Genomic DNA, 20314 nt, shown 5'->3' on the forward strand with positions numbered 1-20314 from the left:
TTTACGTTTTAGGGACGCTATTTTAGCTTAAATCTTTGCGTGAAAATTAAAATTAAAATTACCTATTTAGTTAAATTAAAATGTTTAAATCAAATTACTGCGCAACTTTGTTGCGCGTCCTATACGCAATACGATACCCTCTTATTGACGCAGATGCGCGATCCACACGAAGATTTAGACAGCGGGTGCTACCTGGCCATTCTATGGAAGATACACCGAAGCTATCTTGAAATGAAGCCTTGTAGGAAGAGAATAGTACCGGATCTGAAGCTAAAATGCGAACATGCTTTTTTTTCTGTTACTTCTAGCGTCCGAGAAAGGACTGTTTAGAACTAAAATGGGCAGTAGGGTTATGACAGCGGAGACTTGGCTAGCTTTCCGAAGCCGGCTTCCCTCGATGCTAGCAGGAGATAAGAGCTGAGTTGCCGTGGTATTGGCAGGACAGGCAGTTGACAGCGCTCGTTGCGTAACCCTCCCTCCTCCCCCCCCCCCCCCCCCCCCCCCGCCCTTCCGCATCTTGGCTGTCCAATCCACGCGATACAATCTCCTTCACAATTTCTACATCCACATCTTACATAGCGAGTAACACAAACTTTCGAGAACCCTTTTTTCTTTTGTCGTGTTCGATGGCTCGGCATTTTCTTGAACTTTTGTTAAACGAGCGCAAAGGCTTCTCCAACTTCGTACCTCGATGCACCCACAAGAAGGCACACCTTCTCCATTTTGAGAATGCACGGCAAAATGCATCAACTGAAACGTTGAAAAAAGTATTATTTTGTTCCTACTGCAGTAACCGACAGCGTAAGATAAGCCGTGCATGGCATATACCGAAAGTCAAATGACCTCTTCGGAAACCTTGTAATCGCGACATTTCAAACTAAGCACGCTGAAGAAAAAATCTCAAAGCAGAAAGTTTGAAAATAATAAAGCACACCCCTATATTTATAGCTGTCAGTGATTTTATACTACGTCGCTCGACAAAATAAGCGATACCACGAGTTACTTCATATCTCTTCTCGACGTACGTAGAACAAATTGGAACTATTGACGCAAGTGCATTTCCTCTATATGCCCTGGACTTCATTGTAATGAGGGCAGGCGTGATACCAGATACCCAAGAGTATCTCGAGCAAAGAATGAAAAGGCCAGATTGCCGAGGTCGAACTTGATTTGAAAGGACATTTAATTTTACTTACAACGGTATTGTCAACCTCATATACCCTTAATATTTATTGTTATTCGCGATTTAACAATTGATTATACTTTCTCTGCTCGATGGGTTGTAGGATTTATGGTTCAGGGCACGACTTTTGGCAGCCGTGTTCAAATCTAGAAATTTTACTATAGCACTTAGTATAAGTACTGATAGAAACACTGCGTAAGTAAAGAAAGAAGGGTAAGATTGCCGGGCATAACTATTATGTGAAAGAGACAAGAAAGCATACTATCAAACTTGCGTGAACAAGACAGTGAACGAATGAATAAACATAGCTCATCTCACATTACGAGATAAAACTTTTGCGTGCAATTCGAAGTGCTTTTTTTTTCAACACAACTGGAAGTTCACCAGAACCCCGGACAGGATTGTTCTACTGCAATAGAATATAGGAACCTTAAGCAAACCTTTGCTGCGATCCGCGTACTGCACTACCGGAGCCTTTGAAGCATGCTTTTGAGCTCGCGCCCGCGTGGTACCATGACCGCGGGGCGCGCGCTTAAAAGCATGCTTCAAAGGCCACGCGAGTGCGGTACGCCGAACACATTCAACGGTTTGCTAAAAGTCCCTAGTGACTCTATGTACCGGAAAAACGGTTTAATTGTGCTTCCAAGCACTTACAAACCGTGCATAAAAATGACCATATATAAAATATTCTATATAATTATTTATAGTAACAGACGCAGCACGCACCACTTTTGCGAAATGCACATAACGTTTGACAACCCGACTAATTTAACTCTCCACAGTTCAAATGTCACTTTTATTGCTCCTTTAATATAGTTTTCCCTTGAGATAGAGGAGAACATTAGAGAGTTAGAACCCACGGCACTAGTCGGATACAATGGTTTCTTGGAAAGTAACAGTGCCGTGTGACGACATTTCGCCGGACGTCAAATGTTATCCGCTAAAATTCATCCTGGAATTCCTCCGCTAGCTTTAAAGTGACTTTAGTGTCAGGTGAAGCCATTATGGCACGTGATTTCACGGTGTGGTGTGACATCGCAGTGTCGCCTGTGTACCGTCCGCTAAGTTCAGCGTCTCGTGAGTTCGCAGAATGTAGACACAGCAGTGCACCTGTGTGCAGCAGTGTTCGGCGTCTCGTTTGTCGTTGAGGTTAATTTGCAAGACACGGCAAAAAACCGGGAATTTCTATTGCTTTTTTAGCTCCTCTCATAATTTTTGTTTTTACCAAACAAACAGAGAAGAGATTTGCATATGCAAAGTAGTTCTCTAAGCTGAATATCCGCGGGGTTCTCAAATTTCTACATGCCAGCTTCACGCAAGGCCTGACCCGCTGTCACGTCGATTGCACTGTGTTTGTGTCTTTCGTCTGGTTCCTTGTCTTTTGCGCGGTTGTAAACTACACACATCCGACTCGGCACATAAATTTTGCAGTTTGAAGTAAATCGCGTCTGGTATCCGCCCACGCAGTTCAAACTTTTGACAACCGTGTTGTGTTTTGTTTTCTTTTTTTACTATTGGGGGGGGGGGGGGGAAGAGATTCGCAAATAATTCGAGGGCATTGCACTCTTCCGTGAATCTTTGGCAGCTTGCGGCTCGTCGTTTGAAGTGGAGGTGTGGTATGCCCCCTCTGTGTGTTTTTATGTCTGCCATAATGTTCGTTTTTTTTATGTACATTATATGATTATCCTCTGAGTTGATTGTGTCTGAAAGGGTGGAATTACCAGCATTATACATGGTCTATTACAAAAGCTAAGCGAATATTTTTTTCCCGTTTGGTCGCCAGCGTTTTATCAAGGCTAGCGTCATCAAAAATAACAAACAGCCTGATTACAAACTGAGCAACTAGCGAGCGATACGGGTAACTACTTAAGCGATAACAGAAAAAGCCACTGGGTAGCGGTCATCTAATTTTGTAAGCGTATATATATATATATATAGATATATTGTTTTCTAATTCTTCGTTTTTATTTGTCAATTTTATGGTAACTTAAAAGTATACTTTAAATGTTACCTACTCATTTTCGGACAAACGACCAACAGTGTTCTCGGCACTTTCCGAACGAATATTTGGAACAAAACGACATCACAAAACAACTGAACCGGAGAAAGTTTATATTTAACACACCACCTTGCAAGCATGTCTCACTAACCTGTCAGCTATTCTCAACTCCTTGGCAAGGGCATAAGAAAAAAAATTTGTTCAAGTATTTTCTTTCTGTAATCTAAAACGACTGCTTTCCAGAACATTTGGTCGGGCAAATAGTTGCAATAAGCAGAAGGTGCTGGGCGAGTATCGAGGTTTGAAGTAGGTCTAGACAATAAAAATAAGTCTTTCTGATCATTTCATGTTGCACATAAAAATGCATACGAAAGCTATTGTTGCTGCCACCTTAAGAAGCGTTCGCAGCGCGTGACTGATGGCGTTCGTACTTCTTTCTTTTTGATTGGTAATTCGGCGTTTTTATCGGATAATGCCTGAGTAATAATAGCTGTAAAACAATATTAGGATGCTCGGAGCTTCCTACGCCCTACGCCTATACGTGAAGGAATGTTTATACGGTTGGAGTCGCAAAATGAAGAAGAGAACATTTTCTAAGATTTTACAGCTACAATTTCTTTTCATTTTGTGTTTAGCTATTTTCTTGTATTCATAAGTATGTCCTTTTGTCGATTTTCCGCTAAACAATTTTTTTCCACGGAGTTATTATTAACATTATGCATTGAACCAAGTCACCCCTAAACGCGTGAAGTTAGGCAGCAGAGTTTATATTTGCCGCTTTTTATTCCATTTCCATTAAAACGCACTTTCTTTACTCCAAATATTCCGGCGCGTCTAGTTTCCACCAACACAGTTGGGAAAGCTAATCGCAGCAGCATATTGAGGGAGCTTGGCGAATGGTACGACCAAAATTGCATATAAACCCTAAAACACCAGTCTATACTGTGACTCAGTCTCGCTGCGCAGACATTAATTATTATTAGGTCTAAATATAATGAGAGTGTTGCCATTTGCCACAATCACTCCATAGGTTGCAGGGACTGGCTTTCACAAGACCACTGCGGACACGTAGACGCACAGTATATATTTTATTGTTTTCTGTGATATCCTCTACCCATTTACCCTTAGAGCACAGGGACCTGGTTTTCTACTGTCTGAGTGAAGAGTGGAGAAATTCGTTTTGCTCTCTCCGAATCCCTTCCCTCTTTCCTCTGCTACCCTCGCTGTTAGGGAAACAAGAGTACTGGCAAGTGTTTCTGTCCTGCAGAAGTCAGCGTCTTTTTACCGGTTCTGAACGCTTCAAGTGGCAGTCCAGTACGCGCCTAGTTTACATAACTCTCGCCCACGAGATTATCTCGTTATTAGGCCGAATACTCTGTATCAAAGGAATAAGCGGCGATCCCCTCCATCGAAGTAAATATCAAACTCATTAGCCGACCGATGCTTCCGCTTCCACAATTGTGAGAGTTCAATGTTGCATGTCTCACGTTCTTATTCATAATGAGAAGCATATATTTTTCCCAATAAACCTTTTTTTATCGATTAGCAATCCGAGTTGGCCAGTGCCGGCACCAATGGGTTTTTAATGCGGTGTTAAATGCACTGCGGAACAAGTGCTCTTGGTTCAAACTCGGGGAGCCGACGACTTTTCGGCTGATAAACCTCTTCGATCGTTTTGTGGACTTCGGTGCAACGACCGCCCGCCTCATCTTTTTCTTCCGTCGAACGACTAATGACACTTCATACAGGTTTATTATGCGCTTTCTTATAATAAGCAAGAATGAAAAACTGGTTTATTGTTAAATGTAGACTTTTTATTTAAAAATAATATTTTTTATTATTCACCTTAAAAACAAACGGCAGGAATTTTTTTTAATATTCTGCAAATCCCCATGCGTTTTTGTTTTACTTGAAGAAATTATGAACGTTTTCTTGTCTTATTTCGCTCATAATTTTTTAATGAACTATGCTAGCCTTTCTCTTGCAACTTACATAATTGCTTAACACTTTAAGAATTATTACAGACAAAGGAAATATTATGTCTAATAATTTTATGTTATAATGCCGGCAGTTTTCTGCATGCACTCCATTCGCCGGCGCATTTTCATTAGCTTTGTGCATACCATTGCCACGTGTATGATTGAGAAGATTCACTTTTCCGTTCATCTAAAATATTCACGTACACTGTTACACCGAACGTAAGTGATAAGGCGGCCAGAATAACCTAGCCTGGTCAGCCTCGTCCTAGCTCTTCCTAGAATATTCTATGTCGAGGTCGAATATCGTGCATAGTAGATAAAGAGCCGAGCGCCATATTGCCGATTCATTCGCTGATTTGCTATCTTCTGATATCCAGTTGTTACGCCGACGTACCGTCACTTGCTGCTGCCGTCGCCCACGCACGCTGCTATTTTCTCGACGTACATTCCTCTCTTTTTCCTTTCTGGCACAAGTTCGCCCCCATTAAATCTTTAGTTCATTCTGTTTTCTTCTGCCTCACCGTCTCTCATTCGCGACAGACTCCGTCGCTGAATGTGTACGGATGACCAATGATTGATACATTGGAACCTGTATAGCCCGTCAACTTGATTACATCATGTTACTCGCACGTTAAAGGTGAACTATACACAGTACACCTACCGTGAAAAAACCGTAAGTGGCCTAACCGAGGTACAATAATAGGGAGTTTTAGGAAACCGGGTCTGCACATAAAATACGGAAGGATGGGCCCTCCGGTACGAACTGCGCATGCGCTTCCGCCGAAAACTCACATATGCGCAATTCGTACCGGAAGACCCACCATACCGTATCGGACTTGCAAAAGCAGTTACCTAAACTTCCCTAATATATAATCCATAAAGATACAACTTCATCACGGAACAATAAGACGTGTGGTTTTCAGGAGAACTGGTGTAAGCTTTTCATGGTGAGATGAACTCGCGTGTGGAGCACTAGATAAATACTATAATGTCCAATGGTAGGCATCAGAAACGGAAGAGTTTTTTGAGCATCTCATCACCGCTCCTCGGTCACTAAGATGGTGGAAATTGCCGATAAGTACGCCAAACAGCCAATCATGAACCGAGAAGCGTTAATATAATAAACCTTCCCCTGCTTCTCTTAAAGGGAAACTGAAGCACTTTTCAAGAAATGCGAATTAGGAGAGGACTTCTATATCTTTATCTCCCGTGAATTTAGATATCGGACTTATCTTGGGCAAAGGTAATTGTAAAACCCATTTATTTTGTAAAATGCGTGAAGCGATAGACGCCAGGTATGCGGCAATACTCTCTGCCACCTGCCATCTATATGGAGTGTCGGGACATCATTGACGGAATCCCTGAGCGAGCTTGGTTGCGAGCAAGGATCACCTGACCCCCCTGATAACGAACATTTTCAAATGTTTTTCTCTGTGCTTTAGCGCTTTGCAATACCTAGGCGCGCCACAGCGGGCGGGTCTACGTCGAAAGTTTAATTGGCTATTCGGACGCTCCTACTAATAACATCAAAAGAAGACTTCAGACGTATAATTTTCAAGGTGTTTACATGGCAACGTTTCTTGTTTGTTAGAATTCCAGGACCTCTTCAGCTTCCCTTTAAGTTCATAGCTTCTATAGAGGTATAAATTGAGTGAACGTAAATAACAGATTACGTTTGTTATGCAAAGACATGTTAGTATATCATAAATAGAAAATTTGTGACAAATGTCTTTTAGGATATTATCAAGGGCAAACGAACTTAACCGAAAGTAAAAAAATAAGAAAAAAAAACATGCGAGTTTTATGCATAAAAAACATTTTCGTTTATTGTGCTTAAAAATACAGATTCGCAATGGCGCGTGCATCCGAGTCCTTTTATGAACGGGAAATCTATGCTACAGTGAACATTTGGACTGCTCCACCATGTCTCTAAGAAAACAACGAGGTGCATTAAGATTTCGCAAAACCTTGTGTCGCCTTTGAAATTTTACACTAGTAGAAGTAAAATAACTACGACAAAGTTACAAAATGCCTTCCTTCCAGACTTCGGACAACTGCGCTGCGCCACATGAAGTGCACAAGTACGTTCTGTGAAGTTTCGCGATCTATTTGTGGATTGCAGTTTAGGAAGCTGACTAGCAATTTATGAAGCGCGAAGGAAACTGTTGTCAAGTGACGAGAGCTTCCGGAAATAAGAAATGCGACACTTAATGTGTGAATAAAACGTTTTTGTATATTTTATTTGTATCAACACAAAGGAAAGACTTCTAACTGTGTGTTAGTATATTGTCATAGGAAGCTCGTCTTCTAGAGAACTTGGACACGATAAGAACGGAGTTTATTTGCCGAGTTTATGGGTAAAACAGCGCGAACAAGAATACAGGAAAGAGAAGATGCTCACAGACGGAGCGCTGTGTGCATTACTATTATCCGAGGGTTGCGCAACATCTGCAACTAAGAATTTTAAAGTAGCCGTCTGTGCTGCATCTCGTTGAAGCCACTCCGAATAGCGGAGCGGAACACTTGCTCAATTTACGAGGCTCGTGACCATAGCAACGTAGCACAGTTCTCTGCACCAAAACATGGTGTTTGTTTGACAATTTAGGCCCCTCAGGGCACATAAAGCCAAAGAATAACACCGACTTTTCTGTGTCTGCCTTCATTTGGTATCTCGTTTTTTTGCGCGGTTTTCATCTACTGAAGTATGCCGTACTAACTCGCCCAAAATTCAACAATAGCAAAGCTTTATATTGTTTAACCAGTGTCCGGGTGTCTTGACCCTACATTGCTAAACGATTGCCCGAGTTAGGCTTCGCTGCCTGGTTGTTAGATTATCACTTTTTTTGTTTTGTTTTACCTTACTTCGTTAGGAAATTCCCCAATTAGGCGTCGCTTCTAGTCGTTAGTTTTTGACATAATACATATGGACCTAAATTGCCAAAAAAAGTGCTATAATTACGCTTCACTGCTGGTTTTCTGGTTGATACGCGCAGCTTAGGGTATGTGTGGAACTTTGGTAATTATCTGGTGAGCCAAACCAAAGCCATAACAAAGCCCAATATAAACAAACAAACAATTGACGTTCCTGTTTATATAGCGTAAGCTCGGTCTGCCTTTGAGGTGCGGCGACATGGGGTTATGCTGTAGACGAGAAATTTATCCCGTGTAATTCCACTGCTGACTTGACGTTTTTAATGAGCGTCACGCAGGAGCGATACACGACCGCACGCTGGTATGATGTTCATTCAAGTCGAAACGGGCAGGGGGGGGGGGGGGGGGGATTGAATCAGGAACCCTTGGTTGTGCAACGCGACCCTTTCGGTCGAAGTGCTCCGAACTGCGGTGCTCTAACACCGCTCTCTGACACTAACGTCTTGAAGCAACATCTTACTAGGTGATGTGATTAAAAAACAACTTAACAGCAAAAGAAATAAGTATGAACACAAAAGAGAGAAAATTAATGACAACTAAATGCTTGCTGTGAATTCTAAACACGTATCGTGTCACGCAGATCCACATTCTCATCTAATCACATTTTTGTGTGCGGTGACACCACGGAGTAAAAGCAACATTAAATTAAGCCGAACATTAATTCGTGTAAACCAGCGGCGTCACACGTAAGGACGCAATTCGGTGGGAAAGAAAACTCGTTCAAATAGACGCTTAAGAACTGTTGATGAATTGCAGTTCCCTTCTCATCCACCCATTAATAGTGCATCCTTTTAGGCCCTAGTTAGGTTGGGCATTTTGTTTCGTGACTCTATTTTCTTCATGGTTAGGTACTTATCGCTTTCTCACAAAGATTAATGCACCCATTAGCCCAGATTATGCCTTACTTGGCCCAAGTTCGGAAAGCCCAGGGTCTTAACCTTGGGAGCGCCAAACTTGGGCCAAGTTAGGTGTACTCTGGTGTACTGTCTGGGATGAGTGTATTTGAAGATAAAGATACACTATACTTAACAGGCCGAGATAGCCTCTCGAGGGATAACACTGTATTCATATTATGCTTTCTGATTTCTCTCTCTGAAATATATGTTTTACCAAAATGTAACGGGAATTAGATGATTTTGCAAACTTTCGAACTACGCCAAAGATACCTTTGCTGATAAATACGGTCGCCCTGTTTTATTGGTCCTTCGATGAAACCCTCCACGAAATTTGTTTAGTGTACGGTGTCGCCTTGCGTAATTTTTTTAGGAACTGATGTGGTAGCTATGATAGGACGTACGCGTAACACAATGTTTAGCAGGTGCTATTTCTTCTCAATCCGAATGTGTCAGCAATAGTGAACCACAATCGATGGGGGTACTATATCCGTGGTAGAAAAACTCGTTCCCAAATTGAACGAAGCCTTAAGCGGAACTCTCAAACGCATAAAAACAAATCTCCAATCAGTCGTAACATTTATTCCTTTGCGTACCGTGCCACATTCTGCAGCATTATGTAGTCTTCCTCTTTCTTCTTGTCCGTGACTTCACAATAAAGTGAGATGTGATAATAATACAAAAAAAGACGTAAACATCGCTCTAATTTGGGATCAAGTAAGGGAAAGTATGCTTTAACGCGGATATTCCAGCTGACAATTAGAAGAGTAGAGTACGAGTTTCTTATAAATGTCAGCTACATGAGCACAGGGCTAAAGAAAACATTTGAGAGCACAGTCTGTGCCAACCTCTTTTGCCCTATCAAATCAAACCATCAAATCTCCTTCATGCGCTGGCAAAAATAGCCACCTTTTAGTTCACTAGACACAGCTGCGACTGAAGACTGATATGAGTAATAGAAGTCAAAACCACTCATATCGTCTCAGTCTCTGTGACTTACACTGTTGAATATTGTGCCAAAGTATCCACCGGTTTGCAAAACAAACAAGCACAAAGATAAAGCGAATTCGATCATACCTACACTTTGAAGCATGGTCTGTGTTGCCCTCACTGAATCAGGTACACCTGTTTATTCGCTTTCACGTTTGAATTGTAGCATTTTAGTCACTCCAACAGGCCAATTCATGCAAGGAGACATACAAAGCAACGGTGAACGCAGTTGCCTATCTGAATGTCAAGGGAGGGAATCTTTAATCTAGAGCAAGATCGGAAAATACGATCACGTGAATACGCGGTCACAAGCGCAGGAAACCAAAGCCTCGTCTCTACATAGCTTTATGCAAATGCCGCCCTTCTTGATGATGCCAAGCAGCTACCAAGGCGAAGGGGAATTCCCTCTTTAGGCATCGAACACTTTCCATAAAGAGTACAAAATATTTAACCTGCGGAAGGGAGTGGCAGCACAAGGCATTCCGTGTCGTCGCTCCCTCTTCTTCTTGTTTAGTTATTAAGCGCTTTGTCGTATGGAGTGATGTACTCACTGGCCAAGATATTTATTATGATCCAGATATGCATGCCTTTTCGTGAACAACATTATAGCTCTTCAAGAAATACCACTGCGAATAACTATGCGTCTTCCTCAAACCAAAGTCACGATCTTCCGACTAAGGTGACAACCTTTCCAAATATTTTTGATCCTATTCCGGTCACGAATAATATGTCTTTGGTATTTTTGGAGGGATCGCATTTCTTTATAAATATGAGAGTTCGAAGTGAAATCCGAAAAAAATTGGTTTCTCAGGAATTCTCTTTGCGCTCTAAATTCCCAGAGCCCTGTATTCCCGCAATAGGGAGCCTGGGGAAAGAAACGGGGGACGCACGTCGACTAAAATGGGAACAAATGTCGGAAGCTTCACAAGAAATATATATGAGGATGGTTACTGCTGAATACAAAATAATGAGCTAGGGTACGCGACGGTTGTTTCGAATGGCGCCAGCTTCCTTCGAACCGGCCCCTAAAATAGTTGTCCTCTTTCGGGCAGGAGATCCCCTTCCTGACTCCCTATTTTAAATGCTTTGCGTGCCCGTACCCGTCACTATCTACTTATATATATATATATATATATATATATATATATATCCTGACGAAGGCCGGACTCCGGCCGAAACGTCGAAAAATAAATTGTCCGCTGTTGCTGTTTCCAATAAGGGTTTTGTCTCCTCAGTTATATATATATATATATATATATATATAATTTCTACCAATAAATTTAAAATCACGTGTACACTGTTTCAAATTTTTTTACGAAGGAGTTATACATAAAAGACACCACGGACAGCACATCTTCCAACTTTCAACACACGATGAACCGCCGTCGCTCGCAAACGAACAGATGCGATGCTGCGCGAGCGGTTTTGAAAGAGCTGCGTATTGTACTCCGGGCGCAACGGCTTCCGTTCGAAGGGAAAAGGATTCGGGACGGCGAAGTAGCGTCTTGCATCTTGAGTAAGCTAACGATTCGTGTTTACCCGCTCAATTTAGCGGGGAAACATGAAAACAAAAAAAAACAAAAAAATTAGTTTCACTGCCAGATTTCGCGGGAAAATTGACGTCACGTGACATACGTACCAATTCAATTTCTCGCTAAATTTAGCGGGGTGGTTACACCGATGGCGACGCCAACACCGCTTAACTCGGAAACGGGTGCCTAAGAGCTGCGACTAAAATCCATTATTTGATTAACTCGCGCTCCGATCGCACTTCGTCATATTGTCACACATTGGACATACAACCAAATTTCATTTGTCTTTCAATCTTCAAATTGCGCAATTGATTAATTGGTCCAAATACCTGGAATAACTTCACTTTCAGGATGTTGACAATAGTTAACCAATTACATGAGACTCATGCAATATAGATCAATCAACTAGTGTCTTAGCGAGTACATATAATTTGTTGCTTGCACGACTAAAACGGGCTCATATATCATTATCAGGGGCGCTATATTTGCACGCGTATATGGTGGTATATGGACGTATATACGCACTTAAACGGCCAGATCTGGCAGTATTTGCCCACCCATATGTCGAAATACGGCCGTATTAGCTCCCATATCTCGCGAAATACAGCCCTATTTGACTGCTTATATTATCATATCTGAACGTATATAAACTATATCAGGGCCATATCTGACATTTTCGTACGGGAGTGAACGTTTTAAATTATATACGAGAACAGCAAAATAAACCTCTATGAACAGATCCCTTTCAGAAAATTATATTATATGATTGAAAAAATGAATAGTGAACCTTTAAAATCTTTCGAGAAAACAGCCAATTAATATTAGTTAAAAGTGTCAAAGTCGCCAACTTCCTGAACTTCGAAGTGGTGTATTTCTGAGAGGGAGAAAATAATGCAACATGTTTTCAATGAAAAAACAGGGCGATATAGTGAAAAATGCTTCAGGGAAACAGAAAACAAAATCGAGGATGTTTTTTTTTCAATTACACGTTGAAGTCATGGGACTCCTTTTTTTAGCTATATAAACATATTTATTTATAAGTCAAAGTGGAGTATTATATACAGACAATAACCCATTATGTGAAGAACCTGTGAAAAATATTTAAACGATATGCCTTAAAAACTTAGGAAGATAACAAATTAGAAACATAAGGTAGAAACGCCAACGAAACCAAATTTGTGAAATTCTTATGCACGATTTATATATTTTACAAAACTGTATGAATCGTTTTATGTATCGCAAATATAGACTGCTATTTGAGCAAATTTTGTGATTTTCATATTTTTTTTTGTTTTTTGTTCATTACGTGCCGTCAAACTTGGTAGAAATTACAAAACTCCAATACAGGATTGCCGCCTTGTTGTTGTCTTTTTTTTTATTTTCTCGAGAAATAAACTTTTTCTCTCAAAATATTTTGTGATTTCGTTCGCTCCTCACATTAGGGAGTAGCACGGAAATATACGAATAAAAACAAAGATGTGAAATGGACACGCGTGCATGATCTTACCAGAACACACCCTATAGATAGTCACATAAAAATGCGGTTTGCATATTATTATATTGTTTCCTGCACTCTCGATGTGCTCAAATGTACAATATGCGAGTCGTCCAGGGGCCTAAACTCGTCAAATACAAAGTTGGGGACAAAGTTTACGGAGCGCGCCGATTGGACTATACCGGCGATGATTTCGCGCTTTTTCCGCCGGCGTCCAATCAGCGGGCTCCGCGAACGTTCGGCTCCAACTTTGTGTTCGACGAGTTTAGGGCCCGTGTGAAGAACAATCCTAGGTGACGAAACACACCTTTACCAGTCTGCCTGTGACAAGTGCGCATGTGACGAATCGTCCTCATCCCCTTTTAAACGTTCTTTAAATTAATTGTTTTGGTACTGTCCTGGTGTTTTATTCTTTTTAGAGCGCAGCTCTTAGGCGCCCGTTCCCGGCTTGAGCGGCGTCGCCGTCGCCGTCGGCGGCGGCGTAACCGCGCGGTGCATTATGGGTAAATTTCCCCGCTAAATCTAGCGGAAAAATTTCCCCGCTAAATTTAGCGGGAAAAATTTCCCCGCTAAATTTAGCGGAAAAGTTTCCCCGCTAAATCTAGCGGAAAATTTTCCCCGCTAAATCTAGCGGAAAAAATTCCCCGCTAAATTTAGCGGAAAAAACCCCCGCTAAATTTAGCGGAAAAATTTCCCGCTAAATCTAGCGGAAAAATTTCCCCGCTAAATCTAGCGGAAAAACTTCCCCGCTAAACCTAGCGGAAAAATTTCCCCGCTAGATCTAGCGGAAAAATTTCCCCGCTAGATCTAGCGTAAAAATTTCCCCGCTAAATCTAGCGGAAAAAATTTCCCCGCTAAATCTAGCGAAAAAAATTTCCCCGCTAAACCTAGTGGAAAAATTTCCCCGCTAAATCTAGCGGGGAAATATTGGTCACGTGACCTGGGGGGTCACGTGACTTCTCCCCGAAGTCACGTGACCCCCTTCCGAGGTCACGTGACCTGGCGGGGCACGTGACTCCCCCTCCACGTGGACCCCTTCCCTGAGGTCACGTGACCCCAACAAGGTCACGTGCCCTCGGGGGGGGGTCATGTGTGACCCTTTCCCCTATGTCACGTGACCCCCGAGAAACCGTGGCTCTCAGTACACTTCCCTCCTCCTCCTCAAGAGCTGCGCTCCAATTCGGCGTTACAGGGAGTGGTAAACGGCTTTCACTTTTTTTACTTATCACCTCCGTTTACTTTAAAAGAAAGGTTTATAACTTCATTCGCTAACTTCTGACAGAGGCTTGACTTGTTTAGAGCCAAAACAAAGAAGAATATAGATCGAACTATTATTTGTTTATATCACCCTGTTTTAGTAACTTCCTTTGCCACCGTCTGAAAATATTTGCCCTGTAGGGAGATATATACCTACATCAATTTTTATTCCATGTCGCTCAGTTGTATGATGACATCCACAGTTTTACGATTCCGACTATATCAGGAACCGGCTGCAGAAAAAAGAATATTTTACCTTTTTCGCAGTGTAAATAACACTTTCTTCGCTTCGCTGGAAAAGAATAATGCAGTGAATGAGGCATTTGTGAGAAACAACATGGTGCCCCCCTCCAGTGCCTCATTTGAAAAGGTGTTCAGCAAAGCAGATGACATCTACGCGAAGAAATGAGGCAAGATATCTGAAAAGACTTTCGACAGCCAAATGTTGCTTACAATACTCTAGGTCAATATTTGGGACTCGTGGGGACAATAAACACTTGAATAACCCTCTTTCCCTTATTTCTTACTTGAGGGCAGTTATGTTGGAAATACGCCACGAAAGTAAAGAATTACGTTTTGGTGTAAAGGTCGCTTACTTTTATAGAAGGGTAATTTTAACTGTAATTTTGATTACACGTTAGCCTTGAGGAGTGGGCCTTTTTTAGAGCTTGGCCGAGAGCCCGGTGCGCCCTGGCGGGAGTTTTTCCAAACTATTCAGGGGGCTCCGTCGACACTCGGCGCGGCTCTCCGGTCCCCTCTGTTCTTTTGTGTCCACTGGTCACGCTGAATGTATTTCGCCATAGAGCATGTTTTTTTTTTTCGACTTTTCTGCATGGAAATGGCTGTCCAGCACCCTGGAGGATCGATGAAGGCCACAGTCTACAACACCGACGACTTTGTTCGTTTTCATAGCTACCAAGAAGGGTAGACCGCCGACGCTACGCGGGTTCGAATGGGCGACGCGAACTATGAATGGTGTCGAATCATACAGGCAACTGAATAAGGGTTGGGCTTTTAAAGAAGAATGCTATGTGCGCAAAATACTGACGAACACTTTCGATCTCGACCCGACACGACCATTCATCTAGTGAGGAGCTTGTGCGACCCATCCATGAAGCCCGGCCACTACAAGCAGCTGGTGTCGCTCGGCATGAATACCGAAGTCATTCAAGCTTATTGTGACTAGTTAGCACGTCTAATACACTCCTGTTCCTGGCTCTCTGATTGAAGGCCTTGCCTTCCGCACGCCATTTGTTGTGGAACCAGGGGAGGGCATGGAAGTGCAGAGGGCGAAACTGTTGCGTAGTGCTCCCAATTAGCGCCGTCTCGTGTTTCGCTAGTTATGTTCCAGTGTGCGCGCATTTCTTACGCAAGTTTTTTCCCCTGCCCCCTTTTCTGCGTGCTAAGAAGGCAGTCCCCCTTTGAGGAAGGATAACTTTTCGTCGTACGCCTTCCGTTTCCTTTGATTTGTCTATTCCGAAGTGAATACTAGCTGTCAGCGCTTAACGTAAAATATCGCGATAAAAAAAGCTATCCGCAATTTTACATTTACGATACAAATAGAAAAAAAAGCACCGTTCCTGCTTTTGTATCTTGGTGTACTTTTGTTGTGAAGATGTCAAAATGTAGACTGCATTGAATGATACTAAACCAGAATCTGCTGAATCGTATATTCAAATTTTTATTACATAGAAACTTCAATTGTGCAGGTGGAGCAGGACATGCCAACATAATGCTAGCGTGCTCTTTCCTCTTTCCAACACCCAGCAACCTTCGTCGACAGACGTCAAGTGCCGATGGATTGCACCAGCAAAAGGTGAGTAATTACTGTAATATACAATGATTTATATGATTGCTGGCATCTTGGAAATATCTTGCTAGGACGTAATATAGTAGATGTGCCACACAACTCGCCTAAGTTACGTTTAGCTGAAATTTCTTTAGCAAGCGGCAGTTCAGCTCATTTCACATGTGACACAGAACACTATTTAGATAAATGAGTCCTTAATTTCAATGGAGATTGGGAACCATGTTTTGCAGCTACATATATCAAATCAATGGAGGTGAAAGAAAAAAACGTTGCTTCATTTTCTGGAATAAAGTCAGTTAATGCAACGAAATGCAGTAGTATCATATAAATATTCGGCAGCAGTGTTCTTACGTTTACGACAACACTATATGACCGCCAAAAGATGACGCACTAGTCTTTCTAAAGGCCACACAGAAGGGCAAGTCACCCAACCATACCTCAGCCACTTCAGACGATGGTCTTGTCCGCTATGGTTTTGTCGTTCAGACCCCCAAGTGTCCGCAAATACACGAGGAAGAAGTCATGTTCTGGAACGACACAACATTCGTTCGCGCGCAAAGGTAGTGAAATTCACCTGCTAAATCGAATCCCAGGATATGGCAGAGCATTTTGAAAATAAAGCTTTCACATGTACTGAAACTTTACAGGAAATATAATGCACAGGTATTTACAATATATGGATAGTTAAGTAATATATTAATTTTCAATTTGAGCTTCAGACAAAGATGTGAGTGCATATAAATGTTTCGCTTTGTCACCGAGCTGCAGTAAACGTCCTCATTTATCACTGGCTCTGTGAAGACAAACAAACTTTGTTACAGGTACTTTTAGCTAAAGGACTAAAACAATATGCATTTTAAGCTATTATATGGTATATATTACCGATCTCGATGAAAGAGCGTGATTTAAGTATATAATAGGCTCTTTTCCCACTTCGAAATAAGTTGCATTATATCTCATGTTTTTATGTGTGCTGCTCGAATTTGGACAGATGACCAAGACATATCTTAGACACGACGCTCTCAAGAATATTCACAAGTAATAGTGTTGTAAATGAAAATATGAATAAAATCGTGTACAGCGAAACATTACCATTCTTGTGCATGGGGCACATTGCACTGGGGTTTATTGAACTTTCACCAGAAAACAAACATATAATTTTACTAGCTTTTCTGGAATCTCAGTAAAATGGATTAATATGTAGAAAACACACACCTTTTTAAAAGCGATAATCAGTATCTGATCAGGGTGTGCAAAAAGAAATGAGTGAAGAAACCTGACAACATTGTTTTACTTTAATGCAGCCAAAAAAACTAACAGTCAGAGCGCAGAAGGGCATTACCTTTTAGAGGCAGGTCCTTATCAAGACAACCACAAAGCATCCAAGGCGTCGGGTCTCTGCTGTACCAACTTCAAGAGCATCAGGAGACCTCAATCCTGAAGAAAGTTTTAAGAAACTCGAAGTTTCGTCCCCTTCATTGATTTGCCCGTGACATTTGTTACTCACGAACCATCAGGTTCAAGCCTGGAGATCCACGTCAATATGGAACCGACAACCAACTGATTGCAGTGTCTGCATATGTGTATTTATGTCATGTTAGGACAGAGAAGTGGTTGTTGAAAAAAGAGGCATTCATATTTACAGGAACTATTCGTACGTGGTGGTGTCGCCAGACCCCATTGTGTATGAGGAAGGAAAGAGGGGCCTCCTCAAGCTAAAGTGCCCCTCCTCAAAGCTTGGAATGACACCAGGTGAAGCCTACAGTTAGAACGACTTCTGCTGCCATCTTGCGAACGGAGTGGTAGTGCTTAATGAAATGCATCCCTTCTGTTTTTAAGTACAGGGCGAAATGGCTGTGGTTGGGGCTGAATGCTATGATTTTGTCGTGTGGACCAACAACATACCTTTATGGCTCGCACGGTTGGTTGAACGTATCTATCTGGCCCAGGCATTCTGGGAAAGCGAGGTGCTTCCCGGCTTGGAGTACAATTATCGTTTCGCCATTGTACCCGAGCTCTCAACACCACGTGTCAAGCGGTTGAACTTCATTTATACCTCTGGAGAAGGCTACGTGCCTTTTCTGAAGTGCAGGCATGGATTTTATGTATGTGACAGGGATTTAGCCATTATAAAAATGTGCACCAGAAAAAATGAAATGAGGCGTAGGCTAGAAAAAGTATTGCATGGTTAACACTACTCAACGGGGCAGTTAGTACGAACATCCTATAGCCGGTCTTTTATTTTATTCTACGGCCAGTTAATTGCTATTTGCAAAATGCCCTATGTGCTGAAAAGTGATAATCTGGGACACCAGCCTAGGGAATTAAACTTTGCGCCGCTTAGTTTATCTTTGAGTAAAATTTTAAATATGCTGATGTCGTGTTTGCGTTAATCATGTCTTGATGTGTTAGTGTTTTAGTTGAGAAAGTGCATTTCAAATGGATTGTGAACTTTAAATCACTGTTTCAGCTTTTATTATCTGGAGGGTGGAGGCGTACACCTAACAGCAATTGTTTCAGATTCTGTTATTTCACTTCTGCGATTTGTAAGGGCGGTTTCCAGGGGTTTGACAACAATGCACATGTCGTAAATATTTTATCAGCTATGTCAGCCATATTTAATGGCAATGGTCAGTCAAATCAGATCCAATCAATCAAGGTCAGAGTGATAAAACGAGTCTTTCACTCGTTTTATCACTCTTCCTAGATGCGCCCTTACCCGTGCATCTCTGGAGTGCAGATAACACCCCTGAGGCTCATTTGTTTTTCCCTGCAATGCGGAAAGGGGGAATTTACAGCTCAACGCTGTCGTCCACCGTCACTGCGTCGCCGCTTTCAAACATGTCGAGCACCCCATTCTTTTCAACAATAGCGCGATCCCTTGCACTTCCACCGAAGAACTCTGATACACATTGAATGTAACAATCCGGCGTGATTCAAAAAAGACATTTCATACATTTTGAGTGTTTATAACGGAAAATGTTTTCTTTTCCCATTCAGGCAAGATGTCTCTAAAGTCGCACCTCAGTGAATTCTAATAGAATTCGCGTGTCGGGAAATTATCGAAAGCACGCAGGAATGTGGGTTTGAATTTCGTGGAGTCTAGGATATTGTGTGACCCTTTTCAGTACACCGCTCAGCACAAATATCCACTGCGAAAAAGTGCAGCTTAATGTAGACTCTGATAGCCAAAAGTTGCGGGCGATTTCTTTGCAGGGAATTCCCGTTCTTAACCGCACGAAGATTCAGGCTTTTGTGCACGCATGTAGTTTTCTTTAAACATTTGGGGATATCTTGCCAGAATAATTTAACACAGGTTGTGCAGTACTTGATATGTCGTTAAGACTGTAAAATAAGACGAGTAATTACTTTCTACACTTTTAAAAAAAATGTCCTCATTTGCTTGTTGTGCTTTCTTGAACTCAAGGTTTGAGACCTCAATTTGCTGTTTCTCTCATGCCAAATTACTTTCTAAGTTCTTAATCCTGCTTTGAACAAGGGAAAGCTCTTCACATGCTCATGGCCGTGCTAAGTGTTTGGTAACCGAAGAATGGGAGCCTGTATGCAGATTGACGTCGTTTCGAGTGCTCTTTAGTTGTGCACCACCCGCTGTTTCTTCTTCCATCATTATTGCGAGTATTTTAGGTAGAGCCTCCTACCCCACAGCACAAGGCTCATTCCCGTCCATTGGTAGAGCAGCACCTTCATGGTCTTGAGACGCAGCAGTGCTTGTTGAACAGCTCTATGTTGCACGTTCTGATTATTACTTGCGCCAAAACGTCACAAAAATTATAAGCTATTCCACTTTGGGAAGGTGAATGACCAGCGAACCTGTTTAGCACACGATACAGATGTGACACAAAATTTTGAACAAAGGTACACACGCATTATTGTCTTGATCAGTGGTCAGCGAAAAGAAAGGTGCGCACACACATTCATCGTTGGTCATTATTTCGAGTGGACGACCATCGCCACCCTGAGGAGCCGGTGGAAACTAGACACGCACGACGGGACCGCCACCCGGCGGAAAGTAGACACGCGCGGCGATACCGCCACCCCGGGAGAGCAGAAGGAAAGGAAACTAGGCTTGCAAGCGCTTGGAACGGCGACAAGAAGACGGCCGTGCGATCGCAGAAATGGCCAACGCGTGTCCGACAGCTGCAAATCTTTCAAAATTCGTTGTATTCTACCTGGGAGACATCTGATCATGGAAATGGTGCCTATCAATAAATAATCTACTGAAGA

The sequence above is a fragment of the Ixodes scapularis genome, unplaced genomic scaffold (genome assembly GCF_016920785.2).
Source record: "Ixodes scapularis isolate PalLabHiFi unplaced genomic scaffold, ASM1692078v2 PGA_scaffold6__148_contigs__length_123643588, whole genome shotgun sequence".
In the NCBI taxonomy this organism is placed as follows: Eukaryota; Metazoa; Arthropoda; class Arachnida; order Ixodida; family Ixodidae; genus Ixodes; species Ixodes scapularis.